The following is a 21,166-nucleotide window of genomic DNA, read 5'->3' on the forward strand; positions in this document are numbered from 1 at the left end:
AATAAATAAATAGAAAATAACAGTGTTGGTGAGGATGTGGAGAGATTGGAACCCTAACATTATTAGTGGGAGTGTAAAACGGCTCAGCCACTATGGAGAATAGTAAGGAGGTTCTTTAAAAAATTAAAAATAGAACAACTATATGATCTAGTGATCCCACTTCTGAGTATTTATCAAAAAAATTGCAATCAGGATCTCCAAGAGATATATGTAACCCCATGTTTATTACAACACTGTTTGCAATAGCCAAGACATGGAAGCAACCTTATGCTCACTGACTGATGAATGAATAATGTGATTTATACATACAATGGAATATTATTCAGGCTTTAAAAAGTAAGGAAATATGGTCATATACTACAACATGGATGAACCTTGAGGACATTATGCAAATTAAATTAAGCAAGTTCCAAAAGGATAAATACTGCATGATTCCATTTATATGTAAGTAGTCAAAATCCTCAAAGCAGAAAGTAGAATGGTGATTACCAGGGGCTAGGAGGAGAGTTAAATGGAGAGTTGCTGTTGAATGGGTATAAAGTTTATCATGTAAGATGAAAACATTCTAGTGACCAATATTTATAGTTACCAATATTGTGATGTACACTTACAAATTTGTAAGGAGACTGGTCTCATGCTTTTTACTATGTTTTTTTTTTTTTAAGTAGATATATTAAATTGAAAGTGAAATCAAATTAGTAGAAAGAATGATAAGAACCATAGTTATTGCTTCTAGACTTATGGCTATACACAGTCGAAACCATTTTTTATTTTGTTTTTCAAAATATATTCCGCAGAAGTGCCTGGGTGGCTCAGTGGGTTAAGCCTCTGCCTTCGGCTCAGGTCATAATCTCAGGGTTCTGGGATCAAGCCCCACATCAGGCTCTCTGCTCAGCAGGGAGCCTGCTTTCCCCTCTCTCTCTGCCTGCCTCTCTGCCTACTTGTGATCTCTGTCTGTCAAATGAATAGATAAAATCTTTAAAAAAAAAATAAAAACAAAAAACAAAATATATTCCATAATTTTTCATGGTAACTTCCTCCATTATCCTTAGGAAATTTTTCTTTAAAGTACTCCTAACTCTAAAATGAGATATAGCATTTGTTTCTTGTCCTAAGTCTAAATTGTTGACTTGGTACTTGGCCACGCCCTGAGGATTCATCATGTATCTTTTCTTCCCTGTACTAAAGAATTTGTTAAATGGCTCTGAGACTTTATCATGCTATAAACTACTAAAATTCCTTGGTATTGACCAGCAGATTGATGATCCTTAAACTTCATTATAAAACAACCAATTCAGTCAGAGGGGTAGTTATCTCCTCAGGTTTTATTCTCTTGGCTATACTTTCTATTTTGTTACCTAGCCCTTGCCTTTCAAAAGACCTGAAATTCATTTTATTTTACCTGCAATATCCATACATGCTACTTATATTTATATTTAAGTTAATTAAAATTATATAAAATTGAAAATTCACTTTCCCTGGTCACACTAGCTATGTTTCATGAATGCAGCAGCCACATGTGGCTAGTGACTACTGAATTGAGCAGTGCAGATATAGATCACCTTTGATGACTGCAGAAAGTTCTATTGGACAGGACTATTCCAGATCCTCCCATTACCCTCCAAAGCCCCACCCCTAGTTGGCATATTAGCAGAACTCTGAGCTTCTAAATAAATTTCACTTGTCTCATCTGAAGAGTGAGAATAACACTTTTCTGACTCAAGAAAGAGGACTGAGCCAGATTTTCTTTGAGGTTCTTTACTAGTATGATAGCTTCATTTCTGTGAATCCAACTAAGACTTGACACTTGATCAGGAAGATAACTCCATTATAATAATGTTTCTCTGGAAAAAAATCAAGTTTGAATTACATCATCTCAGCTCACAGCCTCTTTGCCAAGAATATAACCTACTTAAGTGTAGGAACTGCATTCCAACTTCACAAATTCCTTACTGGATCCAACATGGCAGGTGGTACTTAAACTCTATTTTTTTACACCCCAAGAGGCCTTGAAAACACTGTGATAAGAGAACCAACCTCTCTATGAAGGGTCACAACGTCCCTGTAAGAAGACATCTGGGAAGCAGAAAATTTACTTAAAAATGCAAAATACATAGTCTTGTAAGTAATTAATTAGGGAACATAAGTTGTATTTGAACTAAAACGGAACCTTTGATTATACTTAATGTCTGGTGGATGATTAATGTATAACGTGTTTGCTATCTACTAAACAAGGGATTTGTCTTTTCTTCACCATCTGAAAAATCTTGTTTGAAACACTTAGTTTCAGAGATGTGATCATTTCTTTGGCACCTACTGGACTGTTAAATTGAATTCATGCTGTCCTTCCACATTTCCCAACCTACTCAGGAAGTATGAAAATGGGAACTGATGAGCAAAGCCTGGACATGTTTCCACATCCACTGTGTTAATGTTTATTAATGCAAGTCAGCCTGCACACAGATCTACCACCTGGACCAAGATAAATGGTGAACAGTATACCTTGTTGCTTGGGCAACTTCCCTTCCACGTCTTAAACAGAAGACATCTTCTAACTTGGGTTATTACTCACTTTCATTACAAACCCTATTGAGATCATCATTTTATATCATAAACCTTTGTCTTAAAAAAGGTTTTATTTATTTGAGATAGAGAGACAGAGAGAGAGAGAGAGAGTGTGTGTGTGTGTGCACATGCACATGAGTGGGAGGGTGCAGAGGGAGAAGGAGAGGCAGGCTCTCTACTGATCAGGAAGCCCAGCAGGGGGCTCGATCCCAGGACCCTGGGATCATGACTTGAGCCAAAGGCAGAAGCTTAACTGAGTCACTGAGGCCCCCATCATAAACCTTTTTATATCAAAAACCCAGATATGTTTGATAGTAATTCTCAACATAAGCTATAGTTTAAAAAAGGGTTATCAGATCACCCCTTTCCCCACTTCAAGAATCCATATTTTTCTAGGTTTTCCTAAGCAGGGGAAATGAATTGGGGAATGATTGGGTGATTTTCCTCTAAACTTCCTGGTCTTCTTTTGTGCCAATTCAACTTTGTTTTGTTATTCTTGGCTTTTCACCTCATGAGGAACCAGAAGTTTATAAGCAGATCTAGAAACCAGTCATTTTCATCCCGGAACTCATCAACCCCCAGAAGACAAAAGCAAAATTGCATGAATACGTGCATTTTTTTCTTAGGGGAAGGTTAATAGCTTTCATGAGATTTTGAAATGAATCCACAATCCACAGGAGATTAGAAAGTCCCAATTTCAATGGACTTGGAATGTAATCAAGTCACCAATGACATACTGCTTCTGCCATGAGAAAGGGCCAATGATAGGGCGCAACACAGTGTCCACGGATCTATAAAAAGAAGAACTTAAATGCGTAAATCAGGAGCCCCTGTCTTATCCCCAACTTCTAATACTTGAGATATGTTCAGTAAACATGGATGAAGGACTTTAAGCACTGATAATATGTCAGAAAGCTAATTATAATAGCACCCACCATGATTTTTTGCACATCTATATCCATAACAATTGACTCATGTTCTTCCATTCGATATCAGTTCTTTAGATGGGTATGATATACCCCAGTATAAGATGAGAAAACTGAGGCTCAAATTGGCTAAATAATGTGTTCAAGATAACAAAGTTGACACACGACGTACAAAAATTAGAGCCCAGTTCACTCCTGGTTCCACGTTCCACTCAGCTTCCATGTTAATACACCCAGCTAGGAATGTCCTTCCAGACCATAGGCCTGGATCTTCAAATCTCCAGTCATCCCAACTAGAACTGGAAAGGTGGCGCATCTCATGATTTTTCAGGCAGGGCAAAATAAGGCTAATTTTAGAAGTCTAATGAGAAAGGATTAAGATACTTTCTGTTAGACAGTCAACACCAGTGCCTCTCATTAGCAACAATAAAAACACCAGCTTGTATGGTCGGCAAAGGAAGCAGCCTCAGCTTTCTTTTGTGAGTCTCAGCTGGGTTGCCCCTTTAAGAAGCTTAGCCCACATAGGTATATTCATAGATCCTCTAAATCAAAACCTTTTCAAAAAACACCTATGAGTGATCCCTAACTACCAAGGAGTAAGACATATCCTTTCAGGAAAGAACACTGAAGAGGTTTATCTGAACTCCAGTGAGGTTCAGCTATTCAAGATAAAGCCACCCAGAGAAGTGATTTTATATAATTTGTGAATTTTATCCCATGCCAGCAAACTTTTATTGACACCTGTTCTATGCAGGAATTGTGCAAAATGCTGCCAAAGAGGCAGAAATGTATAGGATGAGATTGCTGTCCACTGCGGGTTCATAGTTCATTCGGAGAGACAGGTACACACCCCATACACTAAGAGTCCGGCAGATAAGTAGGTCACGAAATCAATTTTCAGCCAAAATGCAAGAGGAGAGCAGGACAGGGAAAAAAACATCAGGGAAAGTCTGAAAAGGGCTTATGAAAGTGTGGGCGCTTTGGATTAATAAAGGCAAGTAAGAAATTGATAGGCACTAATATCTCAAAAGCATAGAAGAAGGTGTGTATGTGTCCGGAAAAACAATAATAGCCCTAGGAGGCCAGAGAGTAGAGTGGCTCTGGAGAGTCAAGAGAACACAGGGCAGTTGGCCTGGGAAGAAGGTTGGAAGCTAAGTGGGCACTACAACCATTGTTAGGCCCGTCCTGTAGACCCACACTACTCAGACTGTGGTCAAAAAAAGCAGCCTCAGGAACACCTGGAAAGTTGTTAGGCATGCAAATGCCCAGCCCCCACCCTAGGCCAATAGCATCACAATCTGCATTTTTACCTGATCACTAGGTGATCCCTAGATGCATTATGTTTTGAGAAAGACGGCTAAAAACAATGGGAACCACTGGAGGTTTCTAGGGGAGAGGAGTGATCTGACCTTAGCTGTGCTTGGGAAATGCACCTTTGTAAAGCCCCATGGGGGACACACAAAATGGCCATTCAATAGACAGCTTTTCACTGACCACATTCTTTGCAAAAAGATGAACAGTTGTCTTCTGGGATGATGATTATTACATGATATTCCTGTAGCCAGAATTTCATCACATTTGACTTTGAGATAATGCAGATATTAATTTTTTAATGTAATTTATTCACTGGTTGAGAAGATGAAGAAGAGAAACCTGGTTGTTGCTGAAAGAAAAATATATTTTTCACTTTAATTCTTTGTCTGGAATCTATGTAACCGTTCTGCTTAATTTTAGATGGTTCAAATTTTTTAATGCTACTTGAAATCTGATAGCCAAGGACCCTCCGATATGAGATAAAATTAATCCGGCAGGCCCAGAGCCCCAATTCTAGAATAGTCTATGGCAACTCTTATACCCTCCTCCATCCCCCAAACAACCATTTTGAGATAGCCAGGCTCATTTTCTTCATTTCCTGCCCAGACAGCTGTGGAGGGTTGTAATTCTTTGTTAAACAGCTGCAGCATTTCTCCTTAGAAAAGGATACATCTTGTCAAGGATGGTTATTCTCAAAATTCTTAACTTATTTTTTAAACAGTGATATACCCACCAGATACAGAAATAGCTTAGCTTTAGAAACCTTAGAGCAAGGCCATAGCTAACATGTGCATCCCCACTTAGAGGTCAGCGCAACGAACGCCCTCGCTGGGTTGCTTGTAATCTCCACTGCTTCAGCAAACAGTCCAACCCACTCCTGTTGGAAAATCCTCTGGACTTTTGAAAGTAACTCCTTACTAGCTGAGTAAACCTTAACCATCTACAAGCAGATAAGAAAATGCCACACATCTAGAAGGTGAGGAGTAGCCAATTTTAACCCTCAATTATCCCCCCCACACACATCCACAAAACAGCCCTGCTATCTTCTGATCTTTACTATGAAACTGGGAGAGAAAGAGCTAAAAGAAGATAAAATCTCTCCTACGTGTGTGTGTGTGCGCGTGCGCACGCTTACATGAGCCCATGGGCAGTCATGTAGGAGGGAGACAGGCAACCACATAAAAATTGAAAATTACCTCAGATGACAGTAAAGAAGACAAGACTTGGAAGACTGCAGGGAGCAGAGATGATTAGAGTGAGTAGGCACGTCGGTTGAGGGCTAAGAGGTTAGAATACTTAGATTATTTGGGAAATGTTGGACATTAGGTCAAGGGAGGTTTGTTACTATGCCATGTCCTATAATTTAGATATCACAAATCACAAATAGCACAGATGCAAGGGAAGCTTTTCTCCTCCTAAATGACTTCTTCTACTTTCACAGTAACCTCTTACTTGGTTCTATTTTAATTTTTCTAAGGCTCCTTAGACTTGGCAAAAGGGATCCAGAGGCAATTAAAAGTCCCTCTAGTTACTTTTGTGAAATTGGTATTTAATAGCTTCTGGGGTATTTCTCCAAATACAAATTCCATTTGCCCCATTTCTATTTCATTTCTATTTGCCCCATTTCTAGTAATCATTAAATTTTGTTTGACAAGGAATGCCACAAGTTAAAGTTATTTCCTAACTTTGTAAAATCAGTCATAAGCTCTATCCCCTGAGGTGGAGAGGAGACAGTCTTTGTTCGTTGGCACAGCCTGAAAGTGCACAGAGACCAGGCAGCAAAGTGAAGCTGGTCTGAAGCTGCCAACAAACTGCTCTGGGTGCCCACTGTACCCAGAGTGCCTTTGCTAGGCAGAGCCTAGAAGAAGATAAATAAGGCATGAGCCCTGTCTCCCACAACTTACGTATTATGAGAAAGATAAATAGGGATAGAGTACTTATAATACAGCTTTATCGGTATAACGGGTAGCTTTTCCTGACCAGTTGGAGGGGAAATCCCTCCAAAAGTTAGTTGTTCTTCGAAGTCCATTCTGATGGAGGCTTTGGGTATTGTAGATGCTCAGGCAGTGTTAACCAACTCCGAGAGCTTGACTAACAAGTTTGAAGTCATGGTTGTGTATAAGATGAGTTATCCCAGTATCACATGTCAAATTCAGCAAAGGTTAAAACCTTTAGTTAGGGTGACTCCTGCAGCACTGGAGAAAGTTCTCATGTAACCAGTATGTGGTAGGCAGTCTGTGGTTGGTTTACTGGGAAAAGCTAGTTAGGGGGTGCATCACCACCAAGCAGCTTAGAATGAACAAGACTCCAGAGCTGGACTGCCTGGGTTTAAATCCTGGCTCTCCTGTTTCCTAGATATTTGACCTTAGGCTCAATCTCTCTCTCTAAGTCTTCATCTGGGAAATGGGGATAATAAAAAACACTCCCTACTTCATAGGGTTGTTATGAGAAGTCAATGAATCGATGTATGTATAGTCTTTAGGATGGTGCTTGGCCTTTAGAAAGTGCTTTGAAAGGGCTATATTAAATAAAAGTCAGTATCATGACCTCCACTTAATGTCTATCAAGATAGGGTAGCTGAATCATAATTTGTTCCAGATAACATCTGCTTTTTCTATGGATGAGATGACCTTTCTATGAGGGAAATGAACCATCTGTCTCAAGTAGCCTCCTGCTCTATCAAAAAAATTCCCCTCAGTTTATATTCAAATATAATAGCTCTGTGGTCCCTTTTCCCCCAATTACAGCATAATGAATGGGATACATTTTCCGAAGAGACTCTTGCTATGGTGGGGCTCATCATCTCCCCGCTTCTCTAAATTCAACCAGAAGAGGCAGTCCCATATTAAGGGAATAGAGATCCCAAGATCTGATAGCAAATTAGCATTAAACGCTAGTCATATCCTTTTTTAAAAACTTATTTTATTTAAATTCACTTAATTAACATAGAGTGTATCTTTAGTTTCAGACGGAGAGCTCAGTGATCCATCCCTTGCATAGAACACCCAGTGCTCATCACATCACGTGCCCTCCTTACCCATCACCCACTTACCCCATTCCCCCATCCACCTCCCCTCCAGTGACCCTCAGATTGTTTCCTATAGCTAGGAGTCTCTTATGGTTTGTCTCCCTCTCTGATTTCATCTTATTTTATTTTTCCCTCCCTTCCCCTATGCTCCTCTGTTTTGTTTCTTAAATTCCACCTATGAGTGAAACCATAGGATAATCATCTTTCTCTGATTGCCAAGTCATATCCTTTTATATGGCCCTCTCTTAAATGCAACTGCATTGATTGGCTTATCTCCAACTATAAAACTAATATTTTATAAATCTTTCGCTTTTCCTATTGTTCTCCATAAAAGTTAGCAAACAACCCTTCATCTCTAGGCAATTAATTAAAAAATAAAAATAAAAATTACACTTGGGCATACACATTACACCTGGACTGACAGACTTCTACAAAACTAATTTCTCCATCCTGTTCTCAGGGGTCTCTACCAAAGCAGCAGCCACATGGAAACTATTTATAAGCTGCACAGGGCAAGTAAATGCCAGGAAGCAAAATTGGCACCTTTAAGATTTTATACAGACATGCCAAGTCCCAGAGCTATTTCTTTTTCAAAATTTTAAATAATTGGTCACTTTCTTCAGCTGTGACCAAAAAAAAAAAAAAAAAACCAACCAAACAAACAACAACAACAAAAAAAAACCAAAAGAAAAAGAAAAAGCTTCCTAGGAGGACATTAAGATTGTATTATGCTCCTTTGTCAGGCAGTTTAATAAGTATCCCACTGAGAGGGTCAGGAGCCCAAAGCCCCTCCCAGTCTCACTGCAGATTAAAAACTCCACTCATGGGCGCCTGAGTCCCTGACCTGCAAGTTAACACTCCCTGTTTTTCCAGACAGCCATTCTCCGGAGTGCAGGCTGACAATCATGTCAAGAAGGGCTAGGACCTGACCACCAGCCTCATTTTCAATTGTGAGTAAAATCAGGATTTGAAGCCAGGTCTCTGAAGATCAGGCGCAATGACATGAACTTGGTCCCCTAATAAATCACAGCTGAAGTTAGTGTTCAGGAGAGCAAATGCTGTATGATGCTGCTGGCAAGATGAATTCCATTACGATCTCACTTGTCCCCTTTTGCCTTGGCTTAAAACTTTGAAAGATGTTTAATCAGACTTTCCCAAACTCCATGTTTATCCTTTGTTTAAAAGCAATTTTTTTGTTCTTTTGGGAAATTAACGTCAGGGTGGCCTCAGGGGAAAAATTGTTTATTTTGTATTTATTCCGAGGGCTGTTGGACTTTCACAGGAGCAGAGTTGAGAGCAAAAATCACATGTGGATCGAGGAATTCTGAGTGAAGAAGAACAAAAAATTACATAGCAAGCCATTTTTGAAAGAGCAAAAAAATTACATATCAATTCATTTTTGAAGTATTTTTAACATTTTATGTTTTTTATCTGGAAACACTGAAAATAAATAATAATACCTGAAAATTATGATGTACCTTCTGAATTCAGCTTCAGTGGAGCAGGTGATACTTAAGAAAGTATCACCAGTAAATATCAAAACATCACAGAAATATTGATGTTTTACCTCTATGCTCTTCTTAGCAATTTTTAAGTGGGCCAAATGGTATAAACTCAGCATTTAAACCTACAAAGTACAAATATATTTTTTTCTGATTCTTAACGCCAAGATGTGTACTCACAAAGAAAAATCAATTTGTCAACCTTGCGTGTACATGACATTTTTCATTTCCCCACTTGCTGAGGAGAAACAGACAATGTATGCTTCTGAATGAAATGACATTTAAAGAATTGTGATTTTTTTTCTTTTCATTTACTACTTTAGTCACATTTGTAACTTTAAATACTACATGAACAATCCTTCCCTACATATTTGAAATCAAACCAGTAAAATTCCTTGCAAGGAAGTGAAATTTTCATCTACTCAACGTACCCTTTTATGTCTGTTGTCAAAATGATACATTTAATGGCATCAAAAGGCTGAGCAAATAGAAAATGCAGGGTCTTTGGGCAATATTTTACAAATTTATCCAAGTTTTCACTTACCCTAACCTGAGTTCTTTTAATCCTCATCAGGATCTAGTCCGTGCTTAGTTTAATGACCACATTATTCTAACTGCTGAGCTAGAAGTAATTAACAGTTTCACATCATAGAAGAAGCAGGTTTACCCCTTGAAGAAGATAATTGGTCATTGATGATTGCCATATTTAGAATATTCTCTTTGTCGTCTTCTGTAATTTAAAAGGTAGGTTTTGTGGAAATATACTGCCTGCCCTACTATCTTTCAAGCAGATCACTTTTTCCTGAAGTAGCCTCATTATTACCAAGTAAACCCATTGCTCATTTCCCCTCATGCAAGACGACAGCAATACCTCAACCCATTCCGGCTTCAAGTGCTTTATACTCTAGGAGATGAGTCTTGTTCTACACTAGACCATTGAACATCCATGTCATACTCTCTTTGTTACTTCATTTGTTTCTTGAAAAAAGCCCTACAGGATTGGTCATCTTATCGCCATTTTATACTTGAAGGAACTGAGGCTCAGAAGGGTTCAGAACAGTTGACCTCACTTAGCTATCAGGAATTGGAATCTAAACAGCTGCATCTAAAACCGGGATTCCAGTGACTGAGCCATCTTGGTTTTCTTTCTGGCTGGAAGTGAAATATAATGGTCAAGATGTGAAGGCTGGATTCAAATTCTGTCTCTGCTCCTTCCCGGCTGTGGCACTTTGGAGAAAGGGTTTAACCATGGAGTCAAATGGAGCTAGGGACGTACATGTCCCATGGGAAACTCACAAAGAATAGAAGGTGTGTGGAAAGTACTCTGTCCAGTGCTTCCCATGCAGCCAAGTGGGGAATATGAGAGGCACCATCAGACCATGGGACGTACCAACTTCAAATACTCCAGATCACTGTGTGCATGCTCAAGGCATCTGTAGAGTTAAAACGCAAAAGGCTTACCAGGTTTTTAGTCATCCGGGACTATTGTAATTAATGCAAATGTCTTTTATTAAAAGCTTAACACTGCCAGGCGCTGTGATGGGCACTTTACACAAACATACCATATCCGTTGATTCTCACAGTGAGCTAGAAATTAAACCTGTTTTATAGTTGAGGAGCCCAGGATTAAGAGTGGTTATATATTCAACCAGCTAGTTATGTAGAAGAGTGGAGATGTGAATCCAAGCAGATACCAGAACCTAAGCTTTTCTTATAGTTGTGTGGACTACTCTTTGATTATCTCTGTAACAGGATCAGAAGTGACTTGTTTAAATTCAACTGTTTTGTCATTCCTCTCTTTCTCTATACATTCAAAGGATGGAATGCAAACATTTTAACTCACTTCCTAATTTCAGATTGAGACCTCCCTGCCCTCTAAGAAAGGAAAGCAACTTACCAGTGGCTAACAATTTGGGTTCTAAGGGTCTATGAGTCCATAATGTACGGTCCATTCTGTAAGAAAAAGAAAACAGGATTTCACGAAAGTTGAAGTCCCGCTAAGGGAGGAGGAGGGATTCCCTCAGAATGAAAGTTTTCACTTCCCCACTTGCTGAGGAGAAACAATGTGTGGTTCTGAATGAAATGACATTTAAAGAATTGTAATTTTTTTTTCACTTACTACCTTAGTCACGTTTGAAATTTTAAATACTACATGAAAAAGCATGGGGACAGGAACCTCATCCCTGAAAGTCACCTTCCCAAAGGACAACTCTAAAAGGCCTGGGTGAAAGACAATCAACCAAAGTGGTAAACAGCTGTGACTCTGAAGCCAGCCTGCCTTGGACCAATCCCTAATTCTACTACTTACTAGTCTTGTGGCCTTTGACAAGTGGCTTAACCTCTATGCTACTCAGATGCTACCTCAGATTTCTCTTCTGTAAAATGAGAATAATGTTAGCATCTACCTTTTAGGCTCTGAGGGTTAAATGAACTGAAATCTGTTGAGCCGTGTGAACAGTATCTGGCCCAGAAGCCAGGATTTAAGAGCTCTTGAGTTGGGTAGAGTTATGTCATCATATGCCCAAAGTGGAAGTCTGGGCCATGGCCTGCACCCACATGTGTACCTGTACCAGCAGATCCCCCTGTTAAGGCTCAGAAATAAGGATCCAATGGTGTATTTGTGATTTCCCATTGGGCACAGGTCTTGACTTTGCTATAAAACCCTGTCTGCCATTTCCAAATGCCACAAGAGGACCACTACAAATCTAAGATCAGAAAGCTTGTTCAAGTGAACCCAATGATTAACAACTAAGATTCCAATTCCTCTTTCTTCTATTCCCACTTCTGTTTTGCTCAGTTCCCTCATGTGTAAAATAAAAACACTATCTACCTAACAGGGTCATTGAGTATTAAATGAGATAACAAATAAAAGTCACCCAGCAAAGTGCCTGACACATAGTAAGTCATTAAAAAAAATATTTATTTCCTTCCTTTCCTTAAGCTAAAGATAGCTCTTATTAAACACTGTTAAGGGACTAATTATTTAAGGTAAAACTCTCATGAGAAGCAGGGAATTGGTTCTATCATTAAGACACTGCTGCCTATACCATATCTACAGATTTATCCCTTTCCCAAATGCTTGTTTTTCATAGGCCAGAAAGAATGTCTTCAACATGGGACTAAAATGAGAATAATAAGAGTAATGATCATTAATAATATCTAACTTCAGATATGTAAGAAAATGGGCCTCTGTTTCTTTAATGGAAATGTCTATATTTTTCTCTTTTGGTCCCTAGAAAACTAAATTACAATTTATTCCTACGTGTTAGGAAGAGATGTGCTCCGCCATAGTCACTAAATTCATTTAAGCTCACACCACAGAAGGAGACGTTCCGGAGGGCCTTTTTCATCATTAAATGAGCACCTATGTGGTGTTGCCAGAAGTGAAAGAAAGAAAGGCACTTTGAGGAATGAAAGAGAAAAAGGCACTAACATAACAATTAATCAGATGGAGCATATTAGTAGAGAGAGACCCACAATCTGTTTACTACATCCCCTGTGTGACAAGTTGACAAAGGTCCTGAGGGAATCCACTAGAGAGGACCCACCATCTCAAGATCAAAATAACAGAAGCAACGGCTGTCTTGAAGTACTGTTTGCAATGCTACACTTAACCCTCCACAGGACAGCTGATTTCTCACACCAATCTCTCCATGGCTAGAAGTGCTGAGGAGGGGAAAAAAAAATCCCTGCTGCACACGTTCCTGTCTTTCACCGGATTCTAAATCTTCGTGCAGAAATAATTTGCAAGCATAGGCATCTCCGGGATTCGATAAATTTTCCCTACCACCTCCCTTTGTTCCTTCAGTCCTAGAGGGATGCTCCAAGCAGACAGGAAATGTGACCCAGAAGTGCGGCAGCGCATTTGTGTCTTGTTTCAGGAAGATGAGTGTTTCTCAGTCTCATGCAGTTGAACTCACACATTCCATCTCTGAGGAAAGTTTTGAACAGTTCTGGCCCTTTGTTCTCAAGACCACTTTAGGAAGCAGCCCTCAGAGGCACAAAGACAATAAACTGCTTGGTGGGGTGCTCTGTGTTCTGAATATATATCTTCAAGGATCAGGATATGCAACTGATGTTTTCCTATTATGGCACTGTAAGCACTATTCCTTGTTACCAACCAGGACTATCAGTCCTAGACTAGATTACACTTCAAGAATCTATCTCGACTATCACATGCTGGTTCATAGAGTAAGTATAATATTTGCACATAGCCTTCAAATTAGTCCTAATTTTTCCCTGGAGCATAAAATGTCATTGAAAGTATTCTTAAATAAAGGGGAACTATGTAGCTATTCCACACAAATATCTATATGTAGCTGGACTTGACCTAAACGAACCCAAACATAGAAAATTTATCTCTATTAGACAATAGTACTAGTCATTCATTTGCTTTCTTATTGGAATAGGATTTAAAACTAGCGAAATAAAAAAATTAAATTAAATTAAAGAAGTTAGGGAAATCAGGGATGGGTCTTGTATTCAAACCAAGGCGAGAAAGTACAAACATGCACAGAGATGCCACAAATCAAAGGAAAATGTGGGCACATCCCCACCCTGACCCTGAGCAGATGCAGCCCTATGGACCCAGTTGGCTGAGAAGAAGGGGGATCTGAATTTCAGACCCCACCTAAGACCTCAGCCAGAAAGAGCACAGCCACAGGAAGGCCTTCATGTGCTCAGGGCATATTCCACAGCAGAACGAATGAGGAAATCAGTAGTGGGCTCTTGCTTCCTAATAGGGACTGTCCTACTGGCGAATCTTTAAAAATGTGGCCTCTGCCTCATCCTTGTGGTTATTCAAGCACAAGTGAAAGGTTTCACCATCCATGGCATAAAATCAAGCAAAAAATAATCACTGTATTTCCCGCTAAACTTGTCTCCTTGACTGGGAGAGATTTTAAATGCAGAAGGAATGCTCACTTGGCTCGTTCCATCAGCAGCAAACTAGCCTCCACTTCCCTGGTGGATTATAATGCTTTAGAATACCTGTCACCGATATGAAAAGCTCTAGCACACCCAACACCCTGATACACGAGCTGTTTGTGTAGGAAGGACTATAGTTTGTAATCAAATGTAACATAAAGGTGGTAATATCCATTATACTGTATAGGAATGGCTTTCGTTTATAATCAAATTTAATATATGAAGGGTTATATTCTTTAAAGACATAGGATAAATTTTATACTTTCCAAATGAAAATCCCAATGCATTACCTTTCATAAATGCAACAAACAAAAAAAGTCATAATCAGGGGAAAAAAAATTAGAATCCACCCAAGTAATTTCTTCTGAATCATCTCTCTATCTGCTCCACTTCTCTTTTCCCCCACCCTCCCATAGTCTGTTGTTGCCAGCAAGTAAACATAAATGCTGAAGCAAGAACAAAAGGAAAACAGAAACATATATTTATGTAAACTTGTATTGATTCAACTAGGAAGAAACCCCACAGCTTTCAAGGTCTGAGTCACAAATCATTATGATCAGAAATGCTGAAGTGCTAGGAATACACAAGTACTTTGGCTTGTTATCACAGTTCAGGCCTGTTGCAGAGCCAGAGAGAAGTGGAAAACATTAAATATAGTTCTAAGCCTCCATTTATCAGGTGATATTTTGGGAGAGGGAGGACACGGTGGCTGTGAGAGCAAGCTCGTCTCTTCAGTACCACGCACGCTCGCTGACAGATCCACGCTTGGGAAAATCAGAGGGAGGTCACATCACCTTTCCAAACATGAGAAAACTCTGTTCTTCCCAAGATGACCCGAAATGTTCTAATTATTGGTTATTCCCTCTGGTTGGTGATGCAGCCAACAAGCACGTAGAGTTCAGTGAACCCACAAGCGCACAGCTGTTATCTTTGACTTGTGGCCAAAACAAAAATTGGAACAGAATTTACCCAGACAAGTGTAAAGGCTTCTGTTTAAAGCAACTATTTTCTGAGCCAGATAAACAGCTTTGAAATGGAGAAGAAATGAATCCTTTTCTAGAATATCTGAATCAAAGTGAGGTCAATGTCTTAAAGACGAGATGTTAACATAGGTTACCCACACGACTGCAGAAGTCTTCCAAAAGAAGGAGGCAGCCTCCAGGCTGCCTGCAGTTCTACCTGCTTCATCAACTTGTTTTTGTGTTCGGAAACAACTTTCTGCATCTGGGAAAGGTGGCTGTGTTTATCTAGTTCATGATATACAACATCGGAGGACTACAAACGGCTGTTCTGGAAGTTTCCATGAGCCAGCAGTTGTATAGGCCAGTGGACTGTTGGGCCAGGAGCATCAGAAGCTCTCACTTGGCAGTAGGAAGGCAGAAAGAAACAGAGTAGTTTCACTCTGGGATTGAATCAGTGATCCTGTCCTTTGGATTTCCACTAAGAAATGACATTAACAAATACCTTGTTTTTTATAGGAAGCAATGGGACTGGTAAGAAATAGCTGGTAGGAGAAGCAGGGAAAAATCACCCTCCCTGCTCCTTATACAAACACTGTGTGCCTGTGCTAATCCGGCAATCCATCCTACGATCACCAAACAGTACAGAGCAAGGAAGCAGTTCGCCCTGCAGTCGCACTCCTCAGAGCTTTTCATAGCTTGATGCCTATCGTGGCTGTTTATATCGTACCAGCAGGTGGGTGTAAAACAGTGGATTCAGAGCCTACAGAAGTAGTGTCCCAGGGTAGAAGAGGAGATGATTTTTTTTTCCTCCAGTAGGGTGAATACGCATATCAGTGTACCTGACTGGAGAGCTGGGTCGTGGTGAGCTGTCATCGGCAGCCACCCGTCAGTGCCTCCGTCTCTAGGGGTCTGCTTGAGCGAGAACAAGGCTGCTGTTGCAAGTGTTTGAAAAGCCTGCTTCTCTTGATTCCAGTGGGGTTATAGACCACATCAGCCGTGCAGACAGCCCTGAGCCTGCTACCTACTTTCATTCACTCCGCCCGGTCTCCTACACCTTGCACTTGCAGCAGGAGTAAAATTGCACTGGTTTCGGCGGCCTTTCCAGACGTGGTAAGAACGTCTTTCAGTTCAGTTCAGTTCAGTTTAGAACACTGTGGTCTGTTCTAAAATACTCTATCGTTAAGGCAGTCAGCTGCATAATTGGTGTCGACTTCATACCCAATGGGCAGGGATAGTTATCAGAAGCCCATTGAACAAATGGATGGGATGTTTCAAACCTATGAGCATCAAGCTTCTCCCAAAATAACAAGAAGTGACAGCTGAAGTCATGCTTAACAGAATTGGTTTTAAAATGTGAAATGGGTTTTAAAAGCAGCACTGCCTTCGTATTGGGTGTGAATGAGGCTTAGTAGGGAATATCATAGCAGGGGGAATCCCCATCAAAGCTGAGACTCCGGCTTTGTTCTCCGTGTTCGACGATTGAATATCTCTAGATAATACTTGAAAGGACGAAGATGTGTGGGCAACAGATGGATGGGTGGCCAAGGCATGTGTAAAACAACGCTCTAAGAGTTTCGACGCACTTCAGAAGCCACATTTTAGGACCCATCCTTGTAACAGTTCCAGAGCTGCTATTTACCTGGTAATTTGTTTACCTAAAGTAAGCAAGGAAAATTGTACCTGCCACCTTCCCTCCCTCCCTGGGACCATATGTTTTCTGCTATTGGTTATCTGATTGCTTACCCTTCCTTCACCGGATGCATGCCCTTCTTAATTGTTCTCTAACCCTGGAGCAGTAAATTTCTTTTCTGTGAATAGTGACGAGGCTAAAAGTTTGCAGACCGTATAGCCTCTGCCACAGCTATTTAGCTTGGCCCTTAGAGTAGGAAGCCACAAACAGTGCCCAAATAAATGGGGAGTCTGGGTTCTAATAAAACTTTATTTATAAAAATAGGTTGGGGGCCAGATTTAGCCTATAGCCATAGTTGTAAGACTCGTCCTGTAAGACATTGTGTCTTAAGCAAAATCAATCCTGGGAAATACTGTGAATTTTCAGTTCCTCTCCCACATTTTGATAACCTGTGGTAGATCCTTAGTAATGCCCCCCCCCCCCAATCTGTTCATGCATTTCACCATCCCGTCTGTAACTTTGGGTAGTCTCCTATCATAATGACTGTTATGGACTGAATTGTGTCCCTCTAGAATTCATATGTTAATGTCCCAATTAACCTCAGAATGTATCTCCACATTTGGAGATAAAGCCTTTAAAGAGGTGACTATAAAACAAACAAACAACCCCCCTCAGGCCTGTAGGGTGAAGCCCTAATTCTATAAGACTGCTGTCTTTATAAGGAGAGCAAGAGACACCAAGGATGCACCTACAGAAAAAGTCATATGAAGAGGCATCAAGACGGAGGCCCTCTATAAGCCCAGGAGAAAAGTCTCAGAAGAAACCAAGCCTGCCATCTCCTGGATCTTGAATTTCAAGCCTCCAGAACTGTGAGAAAATAGGTTTCTGTTCTTTAAGCCACCTAGACTGTGGTATCTTGTTATGGTGGCCCTACTGAACAGTTACAGTGTCCCTGGACCAAACAAGTGACTTGCTTTGGCCAATGGGGCAATAGCAATTATGACACAACCAACAACTGGAAAAGTATCGCTTGCTGCTCTTGAGCCCCCTGGTGGACAAATTTGGACTCATCCATTCACAATGGGTGAGGTGAACCCAAGTTGGCTGCCTCATTTACTGGCAGCTGACCACAATGGTTCAAGAGCCCAACTGGGCTCCGCGGAAGAACCAAAGAGCTGAGACAGTCCAAGAGGCTGAGTCAAGATACTTGTTGTTTTAAGCCACTGAATTTGGGGGTAATTTGTTATATACAACAGATATGCCTCCTAGTCACTTGCCATGTCTTCTCTAGGTCAACACTCAGACCCACCTCTTTGTCTCCTGTTTCCTGCTTCAAAGCTACACATCATTTTTCTCCTCCCTCCACACCATCCAGTAACTCAATCAAGACCTTCATCCATTATGGACACCACTCTGTGCTAGGCCGGTGTATTCATTTTCCATTGCTGTGATAACAAATTACCACAAACTTAGCAACTTAACAACAGCACACATTATATAAAAATGTGTGGGTCAGAAGTTTGACACATGTCTCCAGGGAAAATCAATGCTGGCAGGCTGTGTTCCTTTATTAGTGCCTCTAAGGGATAATCTGTTTCCTTGATCATTCACATGGTTAGCGGAATTTAGTTCCTTGTTGTTGCTAGAGGACTGATATCCCTATTGCCTTGCTGGCTGGCAGCTAAGGGCCGTTGCCAACTTCTAGAGGCCGCCCGTATGTCTCAGCTTGTGGTTCCCTTCCTCCATCTTCAAGGCCAGCAAAGGTGGCCAAGTCCCTTCTACACTTAGAATCCCTGCTGCATCTTCATTTATCACATTTCTCTGACTCCAGTCAGGAAAAGTTTCCAGCCTTTAAGGGTTCATGTGATTAGATTGGACCCACTCTGATAATCTAGAACAATCACCCCATCTCAAGGTCCATAACCTTTACTGTGTCTGCAAAGTCCATTTTGCCACATAACATTGCTTTTTCATAGGCTCTAGGGTTAGGGCATGGACCTCTAGTGGGGAAGAGGCCAGGTATTCTAATACAGGTGGCAACTTGGGCAGTTCTTAGTGTTTCTCAGTTACACTGAGAATTAAAAAAAAAAAAACCTAAATGCCAGTTCTCCGAGTGGCTGCCCCCCACCCCTCCCCTTCCTCCCCCAGCTACCGTGACAGCCACTGTGATCTCCCTGCATCCTCTGGAACGCCACTCTTACTTTTATGGCAGAGTGAGCTCCACCTACATCTATGGACCCCTCTATCACTTACTTAGTTGTAAATTCTCCATACTTAGTTGTAAATTAGGGTTTGTGGGCCATGATTCCCTGAATAAGAGGTTTTCCAAAATGACGTCGAGAAGCCATATGTCATCTTGGGGAAATGAGCTCTAATGGGTCATCATTTTTCTAGCCCAACTGCTTCAAGCCTGAGGTGGCTGAACTTAGTATAGGAAAAAGATTGTATTATAACCAATGTCCCAAGTTCCTACCCCTAGCCACTTAGAATTTTGCAAACTGGTGTATTGCAGTTGATCGAAGCTACAAGGACCCATTCTATATCAGTTAGCATGCCTTCAGCTGCAAGTAAAAGAAATCCTGATTTAAACAGGTACACACAGTATGAAAAATTACTATTTCACATCACAAGGAGCACAGCCAGAGATCAGACTTCAGGATTAATTAATTCTGTGGCTCAGAAAAATAATCAAGGTCCCAATTTCATTTCCTTTCTCTCTCTCTCCACCCTGCCTTTCTTGGTGTCATCAAGCTGGTAGCAAGGTGTCTGCAGCTCTTCCTGGCATCGCATCCAATTATAACTACATCTGGAGGAAGAAAAGAGATTGTTCTTGTGCCTCTATGTTTGTTTGAGGAAATGTTTTCCTGGGAGTTCCCTGGTAGACTTCTCCTCTGGTTTCATCAGCAGATTTGACCTAATTTTAAAGCAAGACAAGGAAGGAGAACATGTCACTTCATCAAGCTGTTCCTTGATCACTCTTTTAAAATCACAACCGCTCCCCAACACTTGTCTTCCAGCATTCCCTTCTGAATTCACCAAGGCCTTGTTTTCCTCCTTAGCTTTTATTTCCATATGTTTTGCTTTATTTGTACATTTTCTTTACACACACACTATCATGTCAACTGCATTGTTTGGGATTTGGAACTTTTTTATTTACCTAAAACAATGCCTGGCACATAATAAGTTTCCCTCAATATTTTTAAGTAATTGAATAAATGATACTCCTTGAACCGATGAGGCCCTTGGAGCGAGGTAAGACCCACTTCCACATATGGCTGCAGTGCGGATGGTGGATTACTAAACAAAACTGAGTTATGTTAAGAATATGGGGGCCTTGGAAGTGAATGCTAAATAGGCAACCAACATCCTTACTCAATACCAGTTTCCCACCACCACTGTCACTAATATTGGCCTGGAGTACCTTTGAAAAGACAGAGATTTGGTCATACTGAGTCTTAGAAGGGATTACTCGTCTTGGATCTTCTTGCTAAGAATCTTGATCTGAGGACCAGTCTTCTAGAACTTTGTCAGCACAGATGTATTCATCCAACTATCCTATCATCATTTGATGTTTAAGGGAGGTTACCAATGCTATAAGTCCAGTGGCTTTATTTAATCCTTGGTTCTTCTGATACTTGTAATATTTTTATATAATTTACCCTTATAATTCTGAAGAAGAAATTAACTTAAAGTTGACATAGTAATAAGAAGGGGCTTTTTCCTGGAAATAATCAGGATGATCTAAAGCAATTAGTTGAAGTAGTAAAAGGAACTAAGGAAAGTCATTAGGCTGATGTTTGGCTATTCAAACTACCCCACCTGGAGAAGTCTGAGTAGAGTTTGAAGAAAGACAGCAGGGGATCATATTCTACTGATTAACATCAGCTTTCTGTAGCATAATTTGTAATATTCCTGCTCACGTTCTGCCCTCAGAGTTCTTGAGAGCCCCAAGGTCGGGGAACATCAGGTCTCTCAGTCCTCCTTCCAAAGGCCTCACACTCAGAAAGGAGCCAATATATTCACTGTGGAGAGGTGCAGATCAGGACCTAGTTTATGCCAGTGCCCAAAATCCCTTCCCACTCTCTTTCCAAGGAAACTTTCTTTATTCTTGGAAAGACACAGGGGGACCATTTGGCCTATCTGTCCCAAATCCTGAGAATGGGATAGTTTTTCCCTCAACCACTATGACCCAGCATAATACAGACTCTTCCCATTTGAACCTGTTCTGCCTACATAATGCTGGGCTTTCCTCAGAGCTCAAGTGTCTCTTGTCCCACTTAGTCATTGTCATCATTGTCCCTTTCAGATTCTGC

The sequence above is a fragment of the Lutra lutra genome, chromosome 3 (genome assembly GCF_902655055.1).
Source record: "Lutra lutra chromosome 3, mLutLut1.2, whole genome shotgun sequence".
NCBI lineage: Eukaryota > Metazoa > Chordata > Mammalia > Carnivora > Mustelidae > Lutra > Lutra lutra.